General features: G+C 67.7%; 1 pseudogene; it reads left to right on the forward strand.

The window, feature by feature from the left end:
• LOC119094515 (rho GTPase-activating protein 32-like) overlaps window positions 1-21,695 on the forward strand; it is a 101,855-nt pseudogene that overhangs the window by 31,294 nt on the left and 48,866 nt on the right.

A 21,695-nucleotide genomic window follows, 5' to 3' on the forward strand; every position in this document is an offset into this window, starting at 1 on the left:
TTGTTGCCGCCTTGCATGTGGACGGTCTCAAGTCACGTGTTCGGCCGTTGCTGGCGCTGATCGGCGCGAAGCCCAGCCATGTGCTGACCATGCGGGCGGTTCTCGCTGTGCACGCCGCTCGCAGCAGAGAGTCGCGCTGCCGCCCACCCGCGTCCGCTGCGGACGCCGCCTCACCGTGTCCCCGTTCGCAGAGCGGGCTGTGCCTGTCGTCGGACATGGAGACGTCCCGCGGCAGCATCCGGATCCAGCACCTGACCGGCACGCGGCCTCCGGTCGGCGAACCGCGCTTCCCCAAGCTGGAGGAGTGCGCCCACTTCCACTACGAGGTCGTCGAGCTGGGTCCGCTTCTGGTCAGTGATGCGGCCGCCGCCGCCGCCGTTGTGCAGTTGAGCGCGTGGCAGCCGCCAGCGCGACAGGTCTCGTGATCGAGAGCCTAACGGGCTCTCAGTTTAACTGAAGATAGATAAAGACAAATGACCGAAAGTATGTTGCGAGTTTTGCTGTCGTTGTAATGGAAGATGGGAGCAAGTGATGACCGAAATTATGTTGTTAGTATTTTGGTTGTTCTTGTGTCATGTGTGATTGTAGGGTTCGTCATCGCTGAGGTCCCCAGTGTGGTTAGATGATCCAGAGGCATTGATTGTGGGAGCTGGTTAGGTCGCGGTCTGCATGACCTGCGTCGTCGCGCAACCCGCGTCGTCGGGAATGACCTGCGTCGTCGCAGAGTTGGGTGCCGCGACATGATCTAGCGGTTGTCTTTCGCTTGTCTTGAGATGTGTGGCTCTTGCTCTGAGGTTTAGGCTTATACAAATTCTTTCTTGCCCCCCCCCCCCCTTTTGTCCCATTTGACAAATAATCTGTACAGATTTCTTCAGTAGGCTATCTAAAGAAGGTGTGACTATTAATAACCTGCCCCGCCCACCTTTTTTGTGTACCGTGTGGTTCGTGCGCCGCGGGATTTCTACGCACAGCGTCGTCCAAACATCTCACCCGCCTACCTATGTACAATGTCATTCTATGTCGTACGGTGCCAGTAGTGTAGTGGTTAACGCGTCTGCGTAGCGCGTCTGAGTCGCTAAGCTGAGTTAACGCTAAGTCGTCCTTAACCACTGCGCGTCCAGGAAACCAGAGGTACGAGGTTCGAATCCCCGCGGTGCCCGCCCTTCCTGCCAGGATGAGAGGCAGGCGACGTCATATAGCCCTAGCAGCTGAGTGCGTCGTTAAGTCCCAATGACGGCGACGACGATGTCGTACTCATCTAGGTGTTGGTCTTTTAGGTACATTGTCAGAGTTGGTCACCAGTCGACATGCACAATAGCTTACCACATATTAATGTATCGAAGTTGACAATTTGAAGACGGTACCGTGGCAAGTACACAGAGCCGAGGGAACGTACACGTATCCTGCGTCGCCGTCGCCTTACGCCGTTTTCGACCCGGTCCAGTCATGTCCGCCTCGTCAGGCCTCGTCTGCTCCCTCCCTTCCTCGTCCTTCCGAGACCAGCCGTATGGGCTCGCCCCGTGCCGCAGGCCTCATGGCGTTCTGTAGGCAGGTAGCACGCGGGGCGCGACCACTCAAAGGCGGTCGTGCTCCTCTCTATCCTCTCTACAACAGGTGCAGCCGCGCGAGCCTCCCACCCGCTGGATGTGCGGCAGCGCGTCTGTTGGTCTGACGGCGCGCCCGTCATACAGGTGCAGCTGTACGACGAGGAGCTCAAGTCGGTGTGTCGCACGCGTCGGACGAGGAGGCGGCCAGCTACCTCTCCCTCCAGGTGACGTCGTTCGGCCGCTCGTGGGTGCTGCGCCGCAGCTATGACAACCTGCGGCTGCTCGACTCGCAGCTGCACAAGTGCATCTACGACCGCAAGTACTCGTGCCTGCCGGAGCTGCCGCTGGAGGAGAACCTGGAGCCGCTCGATGACAGCCTCGAGGTGAGTCGCCGGCTCTCCCAGTATTGCCGGGCCGGTTCGGGGAACGCCCGTGAGCCGTGCAAACACGCAACGTCTGCAGGCGCTGCCGCCGTGCACGGGGCAGCACTGACATCTCGTGGGCGTTGATGGCCTTAGCGGTGGCTGGCTCTTCCGCGAGATGTCTCTGCGGACGGCGCCGCGCCCGCGAAGGTGACCGCGCCGCCTGCTTGATATTCCGGACGGCGGCGCGTCTCGTGTTGCAGCAGCCGGGAGGGCGTTAATTGGGCGGGTCGCCGCGCCGCTGGCTGGTTGGGGTGCCGCGCCGAGATGGTATCGGCCTCATGGGGGCCTTGTCCGCAGTCGGGCGCCGGCCCGCGCCGTGACCGCAGCATGGCCTGTTAACGAGCGGCGCCGACCGGTCGCCGCTGTCGGTGGGCACGACCCGTCCTGTCCAGCGGCAGGGCAGCGCCGCTGTCCCGGGCTCCGCGAGTGGCGCGACCGCCGCTCGCGCTCCTCGGCCTTGTCTGGTCTCTCTCGCGCGTGCTGCCGCGGGCTGAGTGCGCCGGTCAGTGCGACGCCGACGATCGTCGCCGAGTGGGAGCCTTCCGTACTGGCTGACCGGATGTTGGCACGCTACCGGAGAAGCCGTCTCGCCGGCGACGTGTGCTGCCCGTCCTCGCGTCGCGTCGACACACGCTGCCGCAGCCTCGTCGGAAGCCTCACGGCGCCGGGCTGACGACGGCCGGCGGTTTTTCGGCCGCCGCGTGCGCCGCGTCGGCTGATCCCGAGAAAAACAGACGGCGCCAGCGGCCAGCCGCGCTGGTCAGAGCCGCTCCCTGCGAGCTGGACCGCGGTCCGTGAGCCAGCCGCCTCGGGTTCTCCGGTGCCCGGGCACGCGTGGGGTCGCCACTCCTGATCGGGGTTGAAGCGTCGCGTGACGTTCCGCGCACCATTCTGGGAGCAGTTACGAGCGTGGTCTGCGGCGCTGCCGGCACCTCTTGGTACCATTATATCCGGATATTGTGCGGATGGGCGGTAATTCGCGCCGGGGCAGAGGCCGTTAGCGTGCCGTGCCTGTCCCGATTCGGCGGCTGGTGCGCCGTATCTCCGAGTGGGATCTGGCGCGCCGTATCTCCGAAGGAGATTTGGCGCGCCGGGTGCGCGGGATTGGAACATCGATCGTCATTGAAGTTTGTGCTTTCCGCCGGTGGACGGGCGGTTTTTCGCGCCGCCGCTCCTTCCAGGTGGCCGCTGAAGCTGTAGCCGGTGTCGACTGGTCGGGCGGCGGGGCTGCAGTTGTTGACCGGGCGCCGTCCTCTGTGGGAGGCAGTGTTGGCAAATGTGACAGGCTGGTGCGCATCCCTTCGCGTCTGGCTCTATCGTTGTCCTCCAGCGCGCGGATGTGGTGGTTGTGGGCTGCACTCGACCGCATCCATCTGGGCTCAAATACAGAGAACCCAGGGCTGAGAACCATTGGAGAAGCTGGGACCGCCGGGACTGTACCGTCGCCGCCGGGACTGTACTCCACGGGACTGACCGTGGAGGTGGCGCTCACATGGAAGCGTCTGTGGCCCCAGTGGCGCGGCGGTGCCGCTGGGTTAGGGGAGGGGAGACGAGGCGGTCACGTGTGCCCGGTGTCTGGTCGGGATCGGCCGGCGGTGATTGCCGCCCAGATGGCCCCCCGTTGTTTTCGGCCGGCGCGGCCAGAGTAGGTCAGTCAGCACGGCCGCTCGACCCCAGGCCGTCTGGCCATCAACCGCCCGCCTGCCTGCGTCCGGCAGAGCCCGTGGCCGGCGACGACCGGCGTCGACGGAGGCAAACAACCTCACGGCCGGCGCACGCAGACCTGGTCAGCGCCATCCCCGCGTCCGTGCTGATCCGCCGGCTCCCACCAGCGTCACGCCCTGTCCCGCGTCGGGCCGGCGGCCGCCCGGTGCGCGCTGCACCGCCGGCTCCGAGAGTCCCGGCTCTCCGCCCGCCGCCGCGCCGGCGGCAACGCGGCACCGGCGGCGATCCGTCTCGGCGGAGAGACCTGCCACGGTGGTGGACATTGTCCGGCGCGGCGACGCTGCCGCCGGGCCCGTCCGGCCGCAGCGGCGCCGCGGCGCGCCGGTCCGGCCGCTGGGCTGCTCCGTCGCGGGGACAGTGACGGAACGGGGAGCCGGCCGCGCCGCCGCCGGGTCGCCGCTCCGGCCGGCCGCCACGCAGCGTCGGCCAAACTGCACCTGGAATACTGAACCTCGGGAGCAGAAGACCGACTCGTGCCGGCTGCAGCTGCGGTGCTGGCCGCGAGCTGACTCCTGATCAGGCCCTGATCGGCTCCTGATCGGCGACGGACCGTGACGTCGGCCTGCACGGCTGCACGGAGCTGTGCACTGACCCAGTGCCAGTACGCGGCGGCCAGCGGCGACACAAGCTGCCGGGCGGCCGGCAGGTCGCCAGATGCCAGCGGCGGTCAGCGGGGGGCGCGGCCCGAGCTCGCACAGTTGTCGCCGCAGGCGCTCCTTCGCCGGCAGCGGTGCCCTGACGCTGTGCTGATGATGCGGGAATACACGACGGCGCCGTGTGGGCGGTCCTGCTGTCGCGCTGCTGGCTGTGACAAGGACGGCGGTGCCGGCGCGGCTGAGCGCTCGTGTAGTGGCGGGTGGCCGGGCGGCCGAGTCGCCTCCATTGACCCGTGCCAGTCGTGACATACCACCGCCGGCCGCCGGTCCTCGGGCTATCTGATCCCGTCAGCGGGGCGACGAGACGAGCGGACATGCCGCGCCGCAGACGAGGCGCCGCAGGAGCTCGCGAACTGTGTGCTGTAGCATGGTCGCCGCGCGTACGAGGCGTCAGGTTAGGATAGAACATCACATCTCATGCCGGCCGCGTGCCTGTATGGCCAGCACCGGCCACCGCCTGGTAGATAACCCGCCTCACGGCGCGGACAGCCCGCCGCGTCTATCGCGCGCCGCCTGCTCCTGTGGCAGCGGCGATGCGCCAGATCACGCCTCGGCGTCCGTCTGCGCCCCGCCTGCCGCCTGCAGGATGCGGCGCCACGTGATAACGATGATGACGTGGTAATGGCCAGATGGACGTCGCTAACGGCGTGATAGTCGCCCCGTAATGGAGCGGCGACGTGGCGGCCGCTCGAGGGCCGACGTAATTGAGATGCGGCGCGCCCTGGCCGGCTCAGCCTCCCGCCATGGTCTCTCACAGGAGCCCGGCAGATCGAGGCGCGGTGGTGCGCAGCGGTAGGCAGAGCTGAGTGTCATTGATGGTGTTGGGAAGTGATTGGACGTCACGTCAGTGTCGGATTTTGGGGTTTAGGGCGCATTGACTGCTCGGTTTTACAGCGTGCGGACGCCATGGTCATGTCGATACGAAGGGAACGTGGGTAGTAAAACTCCGCTCGGAAAGGTCGGTGGCTGCGGGGCTGCGGGATCGCCCGAGACACGCTGGGGGCTGGGGCGGCGGCGGGTCTGCGTCTCTCGCGGTCGGGGGCAGCGAGCCACCGCGAGCCGGGAGCAGCGGCCGGACTTCCTGCCGCTGCTCGCTCGCTCCGCCCGTCTGTCCGCCGTCCCGTCGCCTTTGTACGGGTCGTCAGTACGCACGGCGGCAGGCGCGCCGCATTGTTCTTATTCATGGCGTCGGCGCGCCGACCGCCGGACACCAATTACGGCGCCGTCGCGGGCCGCGCCGGCCGCGTCCGGCACGGCCGACCCGCCGCCGCGGGGAGGCGGAGAGCGCCGCGGAGCAGGCGGCCCAGCACGCCGCTCGTGTGTGCCGATCGGGTCCGATTGTGCCAGCGTGGTGCGTTCGTTAGCCGCCGCCGCCGCCGTGGGACGGCCGCGGTGGCGTCTGTGGCGCCCGGCTGAGCACGGTCATCGGTGAGGTGCGCGCCGCCCGTCAGACGACGGTTGTGATCTCCGGTCTCCGGAGATCACAATCGGTGATCTCCGCCGGTCTCCGGGCGGAGACCGGCGGGCCTGCGGAGGCGGCGGGACCGGCGGGAGTCTGTGACCGGGGCTGTGGCCCGGCTGCGGTCGGCGCAGGACTGCACGCACGTTAGGGCGCCAGCAGGGCACGCCGTCAGTCAGGCGCCGGGCGGACACGGCCGGCCGAAGGGCGGCGACGGCGCATCGATCGCCCGTCCGCCGCCCAGGTGACTCGGTCCCCTTCTGACTCACCTGTGCCGCCGCGCTGATTGATCGGCGCCCTCCGCCCCGCCGCCGAGATCGCGGACGCCTAACGCCGCCGGGGTCGCCGACGCCTCACGTTGCCCGGGTCATACTGGGCTCAGGTGCCGACCATATTAAACCGTCAGACACGGCCACAATGGCGGCCATCCTAGCCCGCTGGTGTCGTGAGTGGCTTAACAAAGGCTATCTCACACGGGCGCGGCGGCGTGACCTCGACAGTGGGCGCGCCGTAAAACACCGATAAACAATCAAAGACTACCTCGTAGACCAGGCCGTTGCGCCAGGCTAGACTCATCGCTGTCATGCTGCTGGTGTGTCACGGACATCACACCTGGCGCAGCTGGGATCGCTGACAGCGCCGCAGGGCATGACCGCGACCACTAACGGACCGCGGCCACCCCGACCCGAGCGTCTCGCGAGGTGCAGCTCCGGTCGTGGGGTGTTGAGGCGTTCTCTCTCGGCATGCGGGCAACAAATGGTGGCGGGACGGGTGACCTTTGCTGGCTGTCGTCTCGTAAACACGCTGTCGCCGTCCGCGCTACGGATGGCCTTGTTGACCACATCTCCCGCCGGCTGGTGTATATTTAGTGCCCAATCTCATCCCCTCCTGGAACGGTCACGACTGGCCGACGCGATGAATAATCCAGCAGCCGGCCTGTGGGACTGGGCTCTTCCGCGCTGCTGCCGGCGCGGCGGGCGGCCGTCACGCGCCTTGACGGGGCGACGGGTGCCGCCGAGCCCCGCCGAGTGGCGCCGCCGGCCGCTGTCGTCGCCGCCGACGACTGCCGCGCCCAGGCGAGCCGGTCCCGGCCGCCGCCCGCACGCGGCGCCGTCTGCAGGGCGTCGTCTGTCGGCGGGGCGGCGGCGCGCAGCACTGGCGGTGCGGTGTTTGGGGACGAGGCGTGGTGTTCGCTGCTGATGCTGGCGCGGTGTGGCGCGTGCCGCCCATCTGGCGTAGAGTACGTGACCATGCGTGCGTAGGCTAATGTGATTACCAGCCGGGGGCTCGTCCTCGTTGCCTTTCATTAGGTCTCATTGCTGCGTTATTGTGCGTGCGTGTTCCTAGGAGATGATGAGAATAGCTTTTCCGGAATGTTCTCGTTTCCGGAATCGCCGCCATCCCGGTCGGCACACCCGTGTCCGCGCACGGACAGGTGGAGGAAGCACCTCTGACCCCGTGACGGCGGCCGGGAGCGTGGCTGCGACCGCCCGTCGCCGCCACGCCACAACCAATCAGCTGTCGATTAGCCGCCGCACGGGGGCGACACCGCCAATCAGATACGGCCGCGCTATTTACCGCGCCGCCGCCGAGAGCGCTTCGCTCCGGTTATTGACGAGCGGCCGCCGACGCGGCGTGACCGGCCGCGCGTCACGTGACCGGTGACGTGAGCAGGGCGACGGCCGCCGAGCGGGCGCGCCGGCGGGCGGCGGCCGACCCCCGCGGCTTGTTTGCGGCGCGCGGCGCGAGGCCGGCTATTTCGGCGCCATTTATGCGGCCGTATGGAGATGCGGCGGCGGCGCTGAATGGGGCGCGGTCGGCGGCCAGGTTCACGGCCCGGGAGCGGTCGCGGCGCGCTGCGGCGCCGCGGCGCCGCGGCGCCGGCCGGCCGGCCCGAACATGGCGCTCGCGGCTGGCCGCTGGAGCGGGCCGCCCCACCCAGCCCTGCAGAGGCCGCTGCCCCCGGCCCGGCTCCGGTTTCAGAGCCGCGCCGACGGGCGGTGCAGCAGCGCAGGGGCGGCTCGCTCCGCCGTCTGAAGGACGGGCAGAAGAGGTTATGTGTCGGACAGACTTTCCAGACAGCGGAGGAGCGTGCGGGACTTTGGTGTTCAGTTCAACAGACTGCAGACTGAATTCGGGTAGCGAACACCCACGTCTGCGGTCCTCATGCAAAGTGGTCTAGACCCGGAGCGGACTCAAATCCGGCCGTAGTTTGTACTTGAAGTCACTGAGGCGGCTCCTCCGTCAGCTGAGCAGGCAGCATGTCAGCCCGGCGAGCCCAGACAAACGTCAGAGGGCCAGACGAGACGGCCCCATAGCAAGACACAGGCTTCAGCACTAGCGGCCACCGACGCGCTCCCAGCGGAGGTCACCGATCTGGCCTCCGTGGCGAGAGGCGGGCGTGGGCGCGCCGCTGGCTGGCTGGCACGCCGTGAGAGCCGCAGGGCTGGCAGCTCCGGCAGACAGCCACGTCGCTCCCCGGACAGCAGGGACGGGACGCGGGAGCCGGGCGTCGATTCAGTGCCGAGATTACATCCGGGCTGCCCTGGCCGGCTGAGGGTTCCGCTTACCCTCGGACGCCAGCAGGGTTCAGCTTGCCGGCAGTTTCCACGATGGGACACTATGTATCGCCTGGCCGTGGACCCGTCCGCCGGCAGTGCGTGGTGAGGGTCATCACCTGCTCTAGCCGGCCGTCCGGTGTGTAACCCCGATGAGGCCGGGTGGTCGGTGGGTGCGCCGCGCCGCGCCCGTCTCCACTCAGCGTCCTGCGGGAGCCTCCGTGACCCGGGCCGCGACGCGTCGAGCCCTCGGGGGAAATCAGCGGCCCGGCCTGGGTCACGAACGGTCCTGCTAATCCGGCGAGTGGCTCGGTCGCGCCCTGCCCGGCCCGCTGCCGGCGCGGAGCTTCCCGCTCGCGCCGACAGATGGCAGTGACGACCGGCCGGCCGGCGCTGTGATGCAGGCGCGCCTCGTCCGGCAAACTGTTCGCCGTCCGATTACGGGCGCCGCCCGCGGGCGCCGTGGCCGATACGTCAGAGCACTTAGTAAACATTTAGCGGGAGAAAGTGGCCGGCGCGCATTAGCTGACCTCTGCCTGTCGGCGGCGGCGGCGGCGCGTGGCGCACCCGTGACGGACGCGGCGCACCTGCGCCGCGCCCCGCCGCGCGTCAGATTGGCTGGCGGCCGGCCGATGGCGAAAGTGACGCGTCAGGTCACGGGCCGGGTCGTGGCGCCGGCGTTTGACAGCGTGACGTCCGGCGGCGGCCGGGCGTGACGGGCCAGATGCGGTCGCTGCTCGGGGCACCGGGTGGTGGCTGACGAGCCGTCTGCCGCCACTGGGTGGGGATCAGAGTGAAGTGGTTCTGGCGTATGACTGGAGCATGTTGTGAAGCGTTACGGCACGCCGTCCCGCCCTGCCGTGCGCTAGAAAGGCTGGCCGGGGTGGTAGTAGATGACATTGGGAAGACGGACGGACAGATGCGGACACGAGTGGGGCGCGTCGGCCTGTGATGACGTCACAGTCGACATCTTGTCGGCCCGGGTTTGACCCGCCGTCAGCTGGCGCCCTCCGGGAGCAGGTCCCGGTCCGGCCCGTGTCCCGTCCGGCTGCCGACGTCAGAGCAGGGCGGCCGCGAGACCCGGGGCAGGCCGCAGGCCGCCGACTCCACGACGGCAGAGCCTGAATCCGCAGCTCCGTCTCGCGGCGACTTCCACAAGCGGCCCGGGCTTAGCTGGTGACAGCGGCAGGCACAGACTGGCAGACTGGGGCCGACACTAGCCCCAGTCGGCTCGCCAGTCGGATGAGACGGCTCGGATCCCCCCCCCCCCCCGCCCTCTTCTGTCGGATGCCTCAAACATCTCGACAGCTTATGACGATTGGTAAATCTGAGTTGGAGATGCCGGAGCGTGTTCTAGGCACGGCCCGTCAGGCTGACATTGGTTCATGCTAATTGGCTAACGGGACAACTCATTACTCTCCAATTCATCAGACGTTGGCGCGGAATCAGCAGGTGCCACTGCGTGAACAGTATGAACAGCTGGCTTGAATGTTAAAACCGCGCCTTCAGTAATCTGTTTCATGGGCTAAGGCCGTGACTTACCCTGACCAGCCCGCCTGTGGCTTTTCTCCGCGTGCGCTCTGCTGTAGGCTGGTTTGACCCGCCAGCTGAGCAGGGGTCGCCTACGCTGATCAGCTACGTGCCGGTGCTGCTGTCTGCTTACTAGCTGTACAACTGTTCCCTGAGCTTGAGAAAACCTCTCCACCGGTCATGGGTGGGCTAGTTAGTCTAGGGAACAGGATAGTGCCCGTGACAACAGTCTGCGACCTTCTCCGCCGTCCGCGCGGTGCCAGGACCGTGGTCACGCCCCCCCCCCCCCCGAGCCGGTCCCTGCCTCGTCAATGCCCGAGCCGCCACTCTGGGAGCCGACGGCCGCTCGGCTCGTCGCTCGTGATTGCTGGGCCGTGCCCGTCCCCCGGGGCGGCACCGGCGGCCGCCTGTCACTCGCCGGGCCGAGATCTGAGACGCCGCCGGCCGCCGCCGACGGCGCGGCGCGCCGCGCCTCGCCTCGCCTCGCGCGGCCGACGGCTCTGACGGCTCGGCGAGGCGGGCACGCCGCGCCGGCGGCCGTCCGGGCGGCGGCGAGCGTGTGTGGTCCGCCGCCGGGCCGCGACGGCCGGCCGAGCGCGGCATGGGCGGCGGACGCTCCACGGTTGCGTCACCTGATGCCCGGCCGACTGCGTTTTTATCTCGCGCTCCATTATTCGGGGCCGTTTGGGCATCGCCGGGCGCGTGCGCTCCGGCCGACAGATGAGCGAGCGGTGACGTCACACGCCGCCGCGAGCGCGGCGACGCTGACCCCGCTGACCTCGGCGCGGCGTCGGGGCGGGCGGCGCTTTGATGCCAGCCGGCGGGGACGTGCCGGCGGATTGTGTTGCGCGTGGGTCGGCGGCGCGCTTCAGGGCGCCGGCTGATGGTCTCCGTGCCGCGCTGGCCGGACGGAAGCCCGGCATCGACGGCACCAGTAATGGCGCCCGGACGTGCGTGCGGCACCGACGTTGTGCGGCGTTCAGGCCGTGACCGCCGTCTGCCCGGCGGCCGGCCGACGCTGGCAATTACGGCGGCTGCCGACGCGCCTGGAGACGGAAGCGCCGGTCGGGCGGCTCCTTCCGGCGGCGTGGGAGCGTCGCTCGGGCGGGCTGCAGGCGCCGGCGTGTGCGCTGTGGTTTTTGCGGTGCGACGGCTGGCCGCAGTGTCCGGCGCCGGCCATGGGACTGGCGCGAACGTGGCGGCCACGGGCAGGCGATGGCTGACGGTGGATTAGGAGCAGTGGGCAGTGGGCGGGTTGTGCCGTAGTGCCAGGGTGGCCTGGGTGTGGTGCGTGTGAAGGTAAAAAATAGATTGGGTGTCGGCTCACAGAATGAGGATGACGGCCGGTGTCAACAACGGCACTTTTTTTGCTGTGGTCGCAGAATATAGTCATGTAACGGCCACATGTGCGATCTTAGAAGTGAGGGATCCGGACGCATATATCGCACATTTTCATGCTGATTTTCGCCTGGATCGATCGTTACGGATGCAATCGAAAGCGTGTCACGGGAGATACGATCGTTTAATTTCAGGTGTTATACTGCGATCCATTTTCCATGCTGATGTCGGTAGGAATCTCCACTTCTTTGTTTGTCGGGCATTGTTGGAGGCGTTCAAGATGTCTGATTGATCCTTCGATGGCATAAACACATTTTGTTATCTAGCGAACCCTATCAGACAATAGAGGAAGATCGGTGTGAAAAACAGGAAAGTGCAGCGCCTTTGCCAATGGATGAAGGTCAATGTCAACACGAGAGTAGTGCAGCGCTCGTGGAAGTGGAGGAGGGTCGTTGCCAGACGCAGGGAAGTGCAGTGCAGGTGGACACGGGCCAGACATCCGATGCTTCCCAACTCCCCGATGCTGCTCAATCTCCCGACGCTGCCCAAACACCCGATGCTGCTCAGCCTCTTGGTGCTGTCCAAACACCCGATGCCGCTCAAATTCTCGATGCTGCCCAAACACCCGATGCTCCACCTCCTGATGCCGTTGAACCCCCCGATGCAGCCCGAACGCCCGATGCCGCCCAAACGCTCGATGCTGCTGAACCTCCCGATGCCGCCCAAACACCCGATGCTGCCCAAACATCCAATGCTGTCCCTGCCGAAGCCGACGGGGACCATGCAGAAGTGGGCGTGGATAGCCAGGGCCAAGCTAGTGCGGACGTCGCCAAGCCTGCGCCGTCCAGCTCGAAGGAGGCCAGCGCGGACCAGGACGAGGCGGTGGAGGAGGAGACGGGCGTGGCCGTCCAGGTGCCGGAGGGCGTGGCGCCGGCGCTGGTCGACCTGGACGGGTTCGGCGCCGTGGCGCGGCCGGCGCCGGCGCCTCGCGCCCGGATTCTGCTCTGGGACCACCTGAGCTGCGCTGACGTCAAAAAGATCCGCCGCTCGACGTCGCTGGCGCAGCTGAAGGAGATCGTGGGCCTGCGCTGTCCCGAGGTGCTGCACCCGACGCCCAACATGACGTCCAGCATGCTGCTGGAGCTGCTGCTATACGTGCTGCAGTACGCGCGCGAGCAGGAGCTCGGCGAAGAGCAGACGTCGGTCGTCTTCAGCGTCGCCAAGGCTACGCACGAGTACGCCACGGCCACCTGCTTCGGCAACGTGGTCGAGACGTTCGCCTACTTCAAGGAGCTGCTGGCGGCGCACTGCGTCAACCGGCCGCCCTGGAGCCTGGACCTCTTCGAGCCGGACGACGCCGAGCACTTCGCCCGCTTCTTCGCCGACATGTACTTCCGCCACTTCAGCCTGGTGAAGGCGGCCTTTACGCCGTACGTGACGCTGGACGTGGACATCTGGTACGACCCGCGCGTGTGGCGGCCGCCGGAGGAGACACCTGAGACGGAGGCCGAGGCGGCGGCCGAGTCGGCGGCGGGTCAGCAGCAGGCCGGGGCTGAGGACACGGGTGCCAGGCTGGCCGGCAGTGGGTAGATTTGTGCGTGGCGAAGCGAGCGGTGGTGGAGACCGGAGCGGACATGGGAGGCGTCACCGTGCCGGGAGAGGGGCGCACGGATCCGGAGACGGTGTGCAGGCATGGCGTAAATGTCCGACGCTGAGTTTCGTGCGGCGTCGTTTACTGGGTGGCCTCGTTTTCTGGTTTTCTGGATGCGGCGTCGTTTACTGGAATGTCCGAACGTCTAGGATCGGAATGAAACTTATGGTAAAGCCAACACGGTGACGGCAAACGCCAGTTTTTTTTTGGACAGCACCAGAAGAGCAAATCTCCCGGACCCCGTTGGGGTCATCCCACCCCCAGCCCCCAGCCTGCAAACGTTCCCCGTCAGTCGTACACCGCGCGGGACATTCTGGCGCGCAAAAAGCGCACGACCGTCGTGGCGGGTGGCGGCGGCCGCGCCGTAATGAATGGCGGCGTGCGGCAGCGCCTTTTTGCCGCGGGCCGGCGCCGTTTTTGCCCGGCGGCAGTCACCGGGTCAGGCGGGCGACGTGAGGTCAGCAGCCCAGCGTGTCCGCTCCGCTGCTGTAGCGGCGGCGGCGGCGGCGGCCGGGCCCCTCCCGATCCGATGCGGCTATTGATCGCACCGTGAGCGACGGCGGCTGTTGTCGAACACTGCGGCGGCCGGCGGTGGCGCCGGCGGCGTGTTCGAGCCGCTCGACCGAGCTCGGTCGCGGCGAGTTTTGGGCGGCTTGGCGGGAAGTTGTTCGGGGCGGGAGGTTTTTAGGCTGTTTTTCACCGGCGGCGGCGGCCTGATGAAGATAGCGAGCGGCGTTGAAAGGCCAAGCTCGGCGGAAGTGGCTCGTTTCTGGAGCCTGTGGTATTTTGATTAAACGCTAGGAAATGAAGACAGATTAGGTATAATAGCGTTGATGGGCTAACCTATGGATAGATTAAGTAACGTTTGACGTAGCACGTAGCACATGCAGGCAGCTGTGCACTGCTCTTGACCGAAAGTTAAATATCGAGTAAAAAAAGTAAATATTGAAGTGAAGTATCGCCTAACGGACCATCAATGGGGGCATTCTTCGAATGCCTAACGCTGTCAAAGGGCACTACGACCCTCTAGGCCCCCTTGTGTACACACCCCCCCCCCCCTTCAGACACGGAGGAGTCGTTTGCGCCTCCGAGAACGGCGTCGGCGGGTCACGACCAGCCACGTCCTCGCCATGCGCCGCTTTCGTCGACTTGGCTGGCTCGACGTTCCCATGTTTTCCCCGATCCCACTGGACCCGCCCACCGCCGCCGCCGCCGCCGCCGCCGCCGGGGGCCGAGCCGCCGACCGCTCCGTGACCGGCTCGTGAGTCGTGAGATTGGCGAGCCGGTCGTGACCGCGGTCGGTCGGGACCGGTTTCGCCGGTCGTAGCTGCCGCCTGCCGCGCCGGCCGACGCCGGTCCGGGTCGGTTTCCTTCTGCCCGCAGCGCTGCCCCGGGCCGGGTGGGAAGACGCGGCGCGAGCCGGTGTCCGCGGCCGCCGGCGCTGGACGGCCGGCCGCGAGCCTGCCGGGCGCCGACCGACCGACCGACGGCTGTGCTGCTCGCTGCACGTCCGGGCTGTACGTGCAGCCGTGCGGTACGTCCCACGGCCGCGTGGTACGTCCTGCGTCCGGGCTGTACGTGCGACCGTGCGGCACTGCCCGCGGTCGTGCGGTACGTCCCGCGGCCTTGCGGTACGTCCCGCGGCCGGGCTGTACGTGCGACCGTGCGGTACGCCCTGCAGCCGTGCGGTACGTCCTGCAGCTGTGCGGTACGTCCTGCGGCCGTGCGGTACGTCCCGCGGCCGGCTTGTACGTACGACCGTGCGGTACGCCCTGCAGCCGTGCGGTACGTCCCACGGCCGTGCGGTACGTCCCGCGGCTGGGCTGTCAACAGTACCGGCTGCTGCCGTCCGCGGCTGTGAGCCGCCCCGGGACCGATCCGGAGACCGGTCGTTGGATTACACCGCCCGACTCGTGCGCCGCCGGCCGGGCGGCGAGACGTGGCCAGCCACCCGGCCGCCCGGCTGGCTGGCCTGGTCCGGCGGCCGGTGCCGGCGCCGGTGGCCGGTTCGCCGAACGGCTCCGCCTCATCCGCTGCCGGACGTGGCTGGTCAAGCGGCGAGGACCGCCCCGGCCGCCCCGACGGCTGACCTCCCGTCCCGGCCGCCCGGGCGGCTGACCTCCCGTCTCGCGCCGTCCGGGTGCTGCCCTGCCGCGGAGTCCTCCACCAATGCCGGCCCGGTCACCGCGGGAGGTGGGGTCGGCATCACGGCCGCGCGCCGTATCAGCGCCGCTGAAATGTCGGCCGTCGCTCGGCGCTGCTCGGCGGCTCTTGGCACTCCTGGCATTCCCGAACGTTTTAAACATGGCGTCAGGCGCGTGGAGCGTCTCGTCCGACGCCGGCCTCCGACGATTACACCGCGCAATTAGCCGGCTCGGTCGTTAATCTTTCCATCTATTTTTCCTGCGATGCCGTTTGTTAAAATGGCTGGCTCGAGTGACATGTGTTGTGCCGGGCGTCGTGTGCGCTGCGTTGGAAGTGGACCATTGTGGGACCCGGGACACGTCGGCTGAAGATTTGTCAGCTGTCAGCCTCGCTGCAGGCATAATAGCATATTGCATGCTTCTGCGTACAAATGCTCGATTACTGTGCAGCTGGCTCTTGCTGGCAGCCGGCGTTTTAACCAAATGGATTGTGTCGACGTCGCTTGAAATGCTGAGTTCTTGCTCCGCCATGCGGGTCCGTACACAGCCAGCTACCTTGTGGCTGGGATGACGGTGCTTACGCGGCTCTGCTCACATTGCTGGAGGCAGAATCGCAGGTCTTGATTCCAGTCAACAAAGTGTGGCAGACGCCAAATTTTGTATTTCCTTCTCGGGGTGTTTTGCGTCCCTAACGGCTTAGCTTGAGGCTAGAACTATGTAAAGAATCCAGCCACTCTTGCTGGGCAAACTTGCCAAGCCGTGTCGTCTGCTCGAGGCGACGAGGCAGGGCACGCGCCCGAGCCGCAGGGCCGGAGCGTCGCGGCTCCCAGCCCTCTTCAGCCTCACCGTTGTCAGCCGCCGCCGCCGCCGCCACCGCAAAAAGCCGGCCGTCCGAACACAAAAACACTGCCGCACGCGTGTCAGCGGCAGCCAGCCTCATTGGGCAGCGTCAGCGCCCCTGCTCGGCTGATCGCGCCGGTGCCCTGACTTAGCCGGTGCTCTGGGCCAGGGGGTGGAGAGTCAGCGCCGCTGCTCGGCTGATCGCGGCGGTGTCCTGACTCCGCCGGCGCTCTGGGCCGGAGGGTGGAGAGTCAGCGCCCCTGCTCGGCTGATCGCGCCGGTGCTCGGACTCCGCCGGTGCTCTGGGGCAGAGGGTGGAATCAGTGCCGCTGCTCGGCGGATCGTGCCGGTGCTCAGACTCTGCCGGTGCTCTGGACCAGAGGGTGAAGTCAGCGCCCCTGCTCGGCTGATCGCGCCGGTGCTCAGACTTTGCCGGTGCTCTGGGCCAGAGGGTGGAGCCAGCGCCGGTGCCCAGACTCCTCCGGTGCTCTGGGCCGGAGGATGGAGTCGGAGCGGCTAGATCTCGAAGGAACGGCGCCGCACGTCTGTGTGTCTGTGGGCGCAGGTTGTGTTTCTCCGTGGTGCCGGCGGGCCGGCTGCGTGGGTGACATGACAGCCGCCGCTGAGCGTCAGCCCGCTCGGCACGGCGCGCCACCCCGCCACGGCTTTACCGTCCGTACCGCAGCCGCGCGGGACCCACTACGCGGCGCTCCGCGGCCGTGACGCCAGCCCGTCGTATCGCGGCCCGCTGGCGGTGGCGGCAGCGGCGGCGGCGGCGGCCGCGCGGCTCAGTGCGGCCGCGGCGGTCGGCGCAGAGACATCTGCCGGAGGAGCCGGTGCGCGGCGCGGCTGGAGCGGGCGGCGCCGAGGACTGCAGCGGCGGAGCCGGTGCGCGGCGCGGCTGGAGCGGGCGGCGCCGAGGGCTGCAGCGGCGGGGATGGACGCTGGGCCGCCGGTTGGAGACGGGTCGGCCGGCGTCTGTGTCTCGCCGCGAAGCTCCGTGTGGTGAGGTGTTCTTTACTGTGCGGGGTTCGCCGCTGATCTGGAGACTTGGAGGTCGGACCGCGGGGCCGTCTGACGCGGCGGGACTCGGCCGCACGGCGGGCTCGGCCGCCGGACGAGCCGCGCACAGACTGCCGGGCTGGGAGGCGCCTCCGACCCGGACACACACCGGGACGAGCTGAGACGGTCGCCACCGCCGCGACAACCCGAGAGAAGCCGGGTCGCGACGTTGGCGCGACGTGACGTGACGTGACGTGACGTGACGGCTGGCCGGGAGGAGGAGTTGGGCGCGTGCGCGCGGCGCCGCTGGCTGTGAGCGCCCGGCCCGGCCATGATGGCGCCCGTGGAGGACGTGTCCGTGTATCATAACTCGGCAGGCGCCCTCTTCAGCACCTGGGAGAAGAACAGGCTCAATGAGATTCACCAGGTGAGCCGAATGGGCGGAGACGCTGCGCCCCAAGATGAACAAGCCGTCTCCGACGGCCGATGTATTTATGCTTGTGGCTTGTTATAAGTGAAACGTTACTTCCGTATAAATCATGAGTGGTGGAATCTCGTGATCATGTCTCTTTGATGATTGCGTCATCAAGTGTGTTCGGGAAGCAACGTTCTCTACCTTCCGAGCCGCCGTCGTAGGCACCGTCGGCCGAGATTGAGCCGGTGCCATGCGGCCCGTTCCCCACCGCTGAGCTTTATTGGACGTCACCTCAATCCTCACGCCTCCTTGAACCCGCTGCCCCGATATCAGATCGCGACCACAGCTGTTACTGAAGCAGCGGAAGGGTTCAGATTGGCGTGAATGCCACCCGCGGGCCGGTGTCAGCGGGAAGAATCACCGTGACATGCATGATCACGCCAGTTACGTGCTCTGGTGTAAGGGAGGGGGCCATGGCGTCGTAGTGGTGTAGTGCGGGTCCGACGGTCGAACTTACAGCACGGCACGGCACACGGCACGGCACGGCGCGGCGCGGCGCGGCGCGGCGCGGCGCGGCGCGGCGCGGCACGGCACGGCACGGCACGGCACGGCACGGCACGGCGCGGCACGGCACGGCACGGCACAGAACGACACAGCACGGCACAGAACGACACAACACGGCACAGCACGGCACAGCAGCGATACTTTGTACAGCGGTCCGATCCAGTTTGCGCCATTGCGATCGGCACCGTGAAGAATGCCAGCGCTGGCGGCGTAAACAGCTGCACGCGCCGTGCACTGATCATGAGAGCAATGCTGGCGCGTCGGTCGCCGACGCCGGCGACGCCTCGGCGACGGTGGCGCTGCTCGTGACAGATGCGGCCCACATCGCCTGTCGGAATGTGCGACCCGACGAGCCGACTGGGCGTCTCGAGGAGCGACGGCGGCCTTGCGGCGGCCGCGGCGTCTCGGCAAGGCGGCGCTCGTGACGCCCGGCTCTGCGCCGGCCGGCGGCCGCGGCCGGCGCGCACCGAACCGGTCCGCCTCGGGACGGCCGGCCAGGCCCAGTGTCGGGAGGGGTGCCGACGCGGGGCTGGCCGGCGGACGTGGCCGCCGCCGCCGCTGGCCGCCCGGGTCTCGGTCGCTGCCCCGGCCGTGCTCGAGGACGCCTGCCTCGGAGCGGGCAGCCGGACGTGGGAGCCGCCGGTTGCAGCGGCGCTGGGGCGCAGGGCCTGGCGGCCCTGGCGCTGGGCAGATCGGCGCACGCCGCGGCGTTGTTTGAGGCATGCCGCCAGCGCTGATGCGTCGATTAGTACGCGGGCTGCTGGGTCTGTTTGGGCGGGGCTCGGTGTTCTGAGACCGTCTCCGGCGCCAGGGTGTCTGGTCTCAGGCTGGCTCGGCCAGCGCCTGCTCCGGGTCCCGGCCCCCGGCGCGGCTGTTTACGTGTTCCATATCCCGGCGTCTGCGCCGCGTCTGCAGCCGGAGGTCGTGGTGTGGACGTGCGGTGCTGTCGCCGCCTGTGCGGTAGATTTCTTGTCAATGCTTCAGACAGAGGAGACCGCATCTCGCCATCTTCTGACGCCATGTGCACCGCATGTCAGAATTGGAGCGGGTCTCTGTTTTTTTTCCTTGGTTTTGCATTCCCCGGTGCCTCGGAGCAGACCGCCGTGGTCTGGTCGTGGTCTGCGGCGCCGGCTGCGAGCCCGATGAAGCCGTCGGCCGTCCGGCGCCTGCGCGTGAGCCGGCTGTCGGCGCCGCCGCACGCCGCGTGAGGCGTGAGCGCCGCGTGACGCCGGCGTGACCGCGGCCAGAGGCGGCGCTCGCGGCGCGGCTGCGACAGACGCCGCCGCGGCCGACGCCGGAGGTCGCCGGCGGGGCGCCCTCGCGTGCGCCGGGGTCGCCGGGTCACTGCCGGAGAGGCGGCGGCGAGTGGGCGGCTCAAGTGCGTGAAATTAAATCCCAGCGGCACGCTCGACACGGCACTTCACAGTGCGGCGCTGGGCCGGGCCGCTCGCCACCTTCTGGCCAAATGCGGGATAAATGAGCTGCGCCTGGTTGTGAGTTATACGGCGACGCCCGCCATATTTCAGTGTTACGGTTGTGGTGTTTGTGCTGGAACATGCCGGATGCCGGTTGTTACCCTGGACGCGTGGAGGCGTTCTTAGGTAACTGATCGCCCCCCCCCCCCCTCCCCCCCGCCTCCCCCTCCCGTCTCGCACTCTCAGCTGAGGCGCGTTCCCACGCACAGCCCTCGTCGGCGGCTAGTTAGGCTAATGACATGTAAGCTGTCTCATTACGCTGTCCGGCCGCCGCTGGCCGTCGCCGCCGGTGCGGCTGGCGGCGGACTGGAGGCTATTGTCGGAGCGGATCAGACCGGCCAGCCGCGTCGACCCGGCGTCGGCGGCGAGCTCGACGCCGGCCCTGTGAGATGTGGCCTGGCTCAGGGGCGACCCGGGCGACCGACGCGGCGCCGCGACCGGACGTCACTCGGCCCGGTACGGTTCAAGCAAGTGAGCGTCGCGTGAGTGCAGAGCGGCCGATGCGAGGACGGCGACGCTGTTGCGAGTGACGCCGGCGCCTCGTGAGGAATGACACGGCGTGTCCAGCGAGCTCTGTCGGGACACTGGACTCGCGAGTCTCGGCCCCCCCCCCCCCCCCCCCCAGAGCTCTCGCGCTGGGGATGTGCTCCGAACGCCGCCCTTCTGTGGCGCCCAGCTCCCCACGCTCCAGAGCCGGCGGCCGCGGCGCCGGCCGGACCGCCGCCCTACACACACACGGCCGTCCGCGGACGCGGCCGGCGCACGCCCGAGCGGCGGCCGGCTGCCGTGAGAACGCCGCCCGCCTGCCGCCGCTCGGCGCCCGGCGCCCGGCGGCGGCGCGCACGGTAGCGCGCCGACCGCCACCTGTAATCGGAGCTGGCCATTACTCTGCGTCGCCGCGCTCGGCCGGGCTCAGCCGTGCCCGGCTGCGTGTCGGAGGCGGAGCGACGGCACGGCGGGCCGTGTTCAAGGTCTGGCCCAGCGCTGGGCCAGTCGCCGTGGTGTGAGACGGAGCGGCGGCGAAGGCGAGGGAACGCTGGCTGGTCAGGGTTTTTGCCTGCCGCTGGGGAGGGTGCGGTGGTCCCCGCCTGTGTGTGCGGTGAGCTCTAAGGCCGCGGAAGCTAATGGGAAGCAGATCTGAGATGCAAGGGCACCGCGTTGCTTTTAATGCCAGCTCTCAGTCCAGGCCCTCGACTAATCGACACTACGCGGCGTCGTTAGCGTAAGCCAGAGCCAACCAGCGAGATAACCGGATCGCCGCCGGCGGCGGCGGCTGGGCGGCTGGTGTTGTGGCGCCCCGCCGGCCGGGTCAGGTCACGGTCGACCCGGCGGCCGGCGCGCCCCGCGCTGGCCGCCGTGACGTCGGTGTGACGTCACCGGGCGCTGCGGGGCGTCCGCCGCTGTCGCGCGCGCGGCGGTCACCGCCGGATGCGTTGTCGCTGCAGCGTGGAGACCAGACCGGTGCCACCAGCTGGGCACGCAAGCACGGGCAGGTGGCGAGAGCAGTGTTCGGCTGCATTGGATGCACAGAATTTGACAGCAGAGTACCGAGTCCACACTCCCGCCTGATAGGAACAACAACATGAGCTGGGTGACGCGACCCATATCCTTACGTCATATCGGAGCGCCATGACGTGAGGGGCGTCGTGACGTCGTGCGATCCCAGTAACAGCAGACATCCGCGTGGTCATGCGGTGCTGAGTGGCATGCACCGCAGCGTGGCCGCGCGCGGAGCGAAGCCGCGAGCCGACAAAACCGTGCCGGGCTGGCCGGCACCAGGCGGGCCGAACCCGACCGGGCCGACCGTGGATGGCCGGGGCCGCCGCGCCGCTGAACGGGGCCAGCGCCGAACGGTGCGGGAGGCGTCGGCGGCGGCCGGCGCAGTCCGGCGGATGTGCCACGACGGCCGGGGCTGAGGCTGGCCTGGTGGCTTCTGCGAGAGGGGCCTATTTCGGTGCTTCTGCGGGAGCGTTGTGACAAGCATTGCTGTTAGGATGAGCAAGTCTGAAATAATGTTTACACTTTGTGATTCGACTACAAGACTTAACTTCTCTTTGCTAATGGCGTACACGCATACTGAGAATTGGAGTACTGAAGCCCTAACTAAATGTGGCTCATTCCATGCCTCATCACAGAATTACTGCTTAACTTCCACGCAAAGTGGAGAGGCCTCATGATAGCACCTCCCCGCCGCATTTGGCTGCTACAAAACAATTACGTAGCGGTACATCTGGTATTTAACACCCTATTAATCCATGAACCGGAGTTGATGCGCTCTGTCCTTCCCTAGCTCGGCTTCCAGCGAAGTACTGACAGATGGACCGGTTTTCAGCCTGGCCGCCGCATCTGCCGCTCCAGCGCTGCGC

Source organism: Pollicipes pollicipes, unplaced genomic scaffold (genome assembly GCF_011947565.3).
Source record: "Pollicipes pollicipes isolate AB1234 unplaced genomic scaffold, Ppol_2.1 Scaffold_4002;HRSCAF=4701_pilon_pilon_pilon, whole genome shotgun sequence".
Lineage (NCBI taxonomy): Eukaryota > Metazoa > Arthropoda > Thecostraca > Pollicipedomorpha > Pollicipedidae > Pollicipes > Pollicipes pollicipes.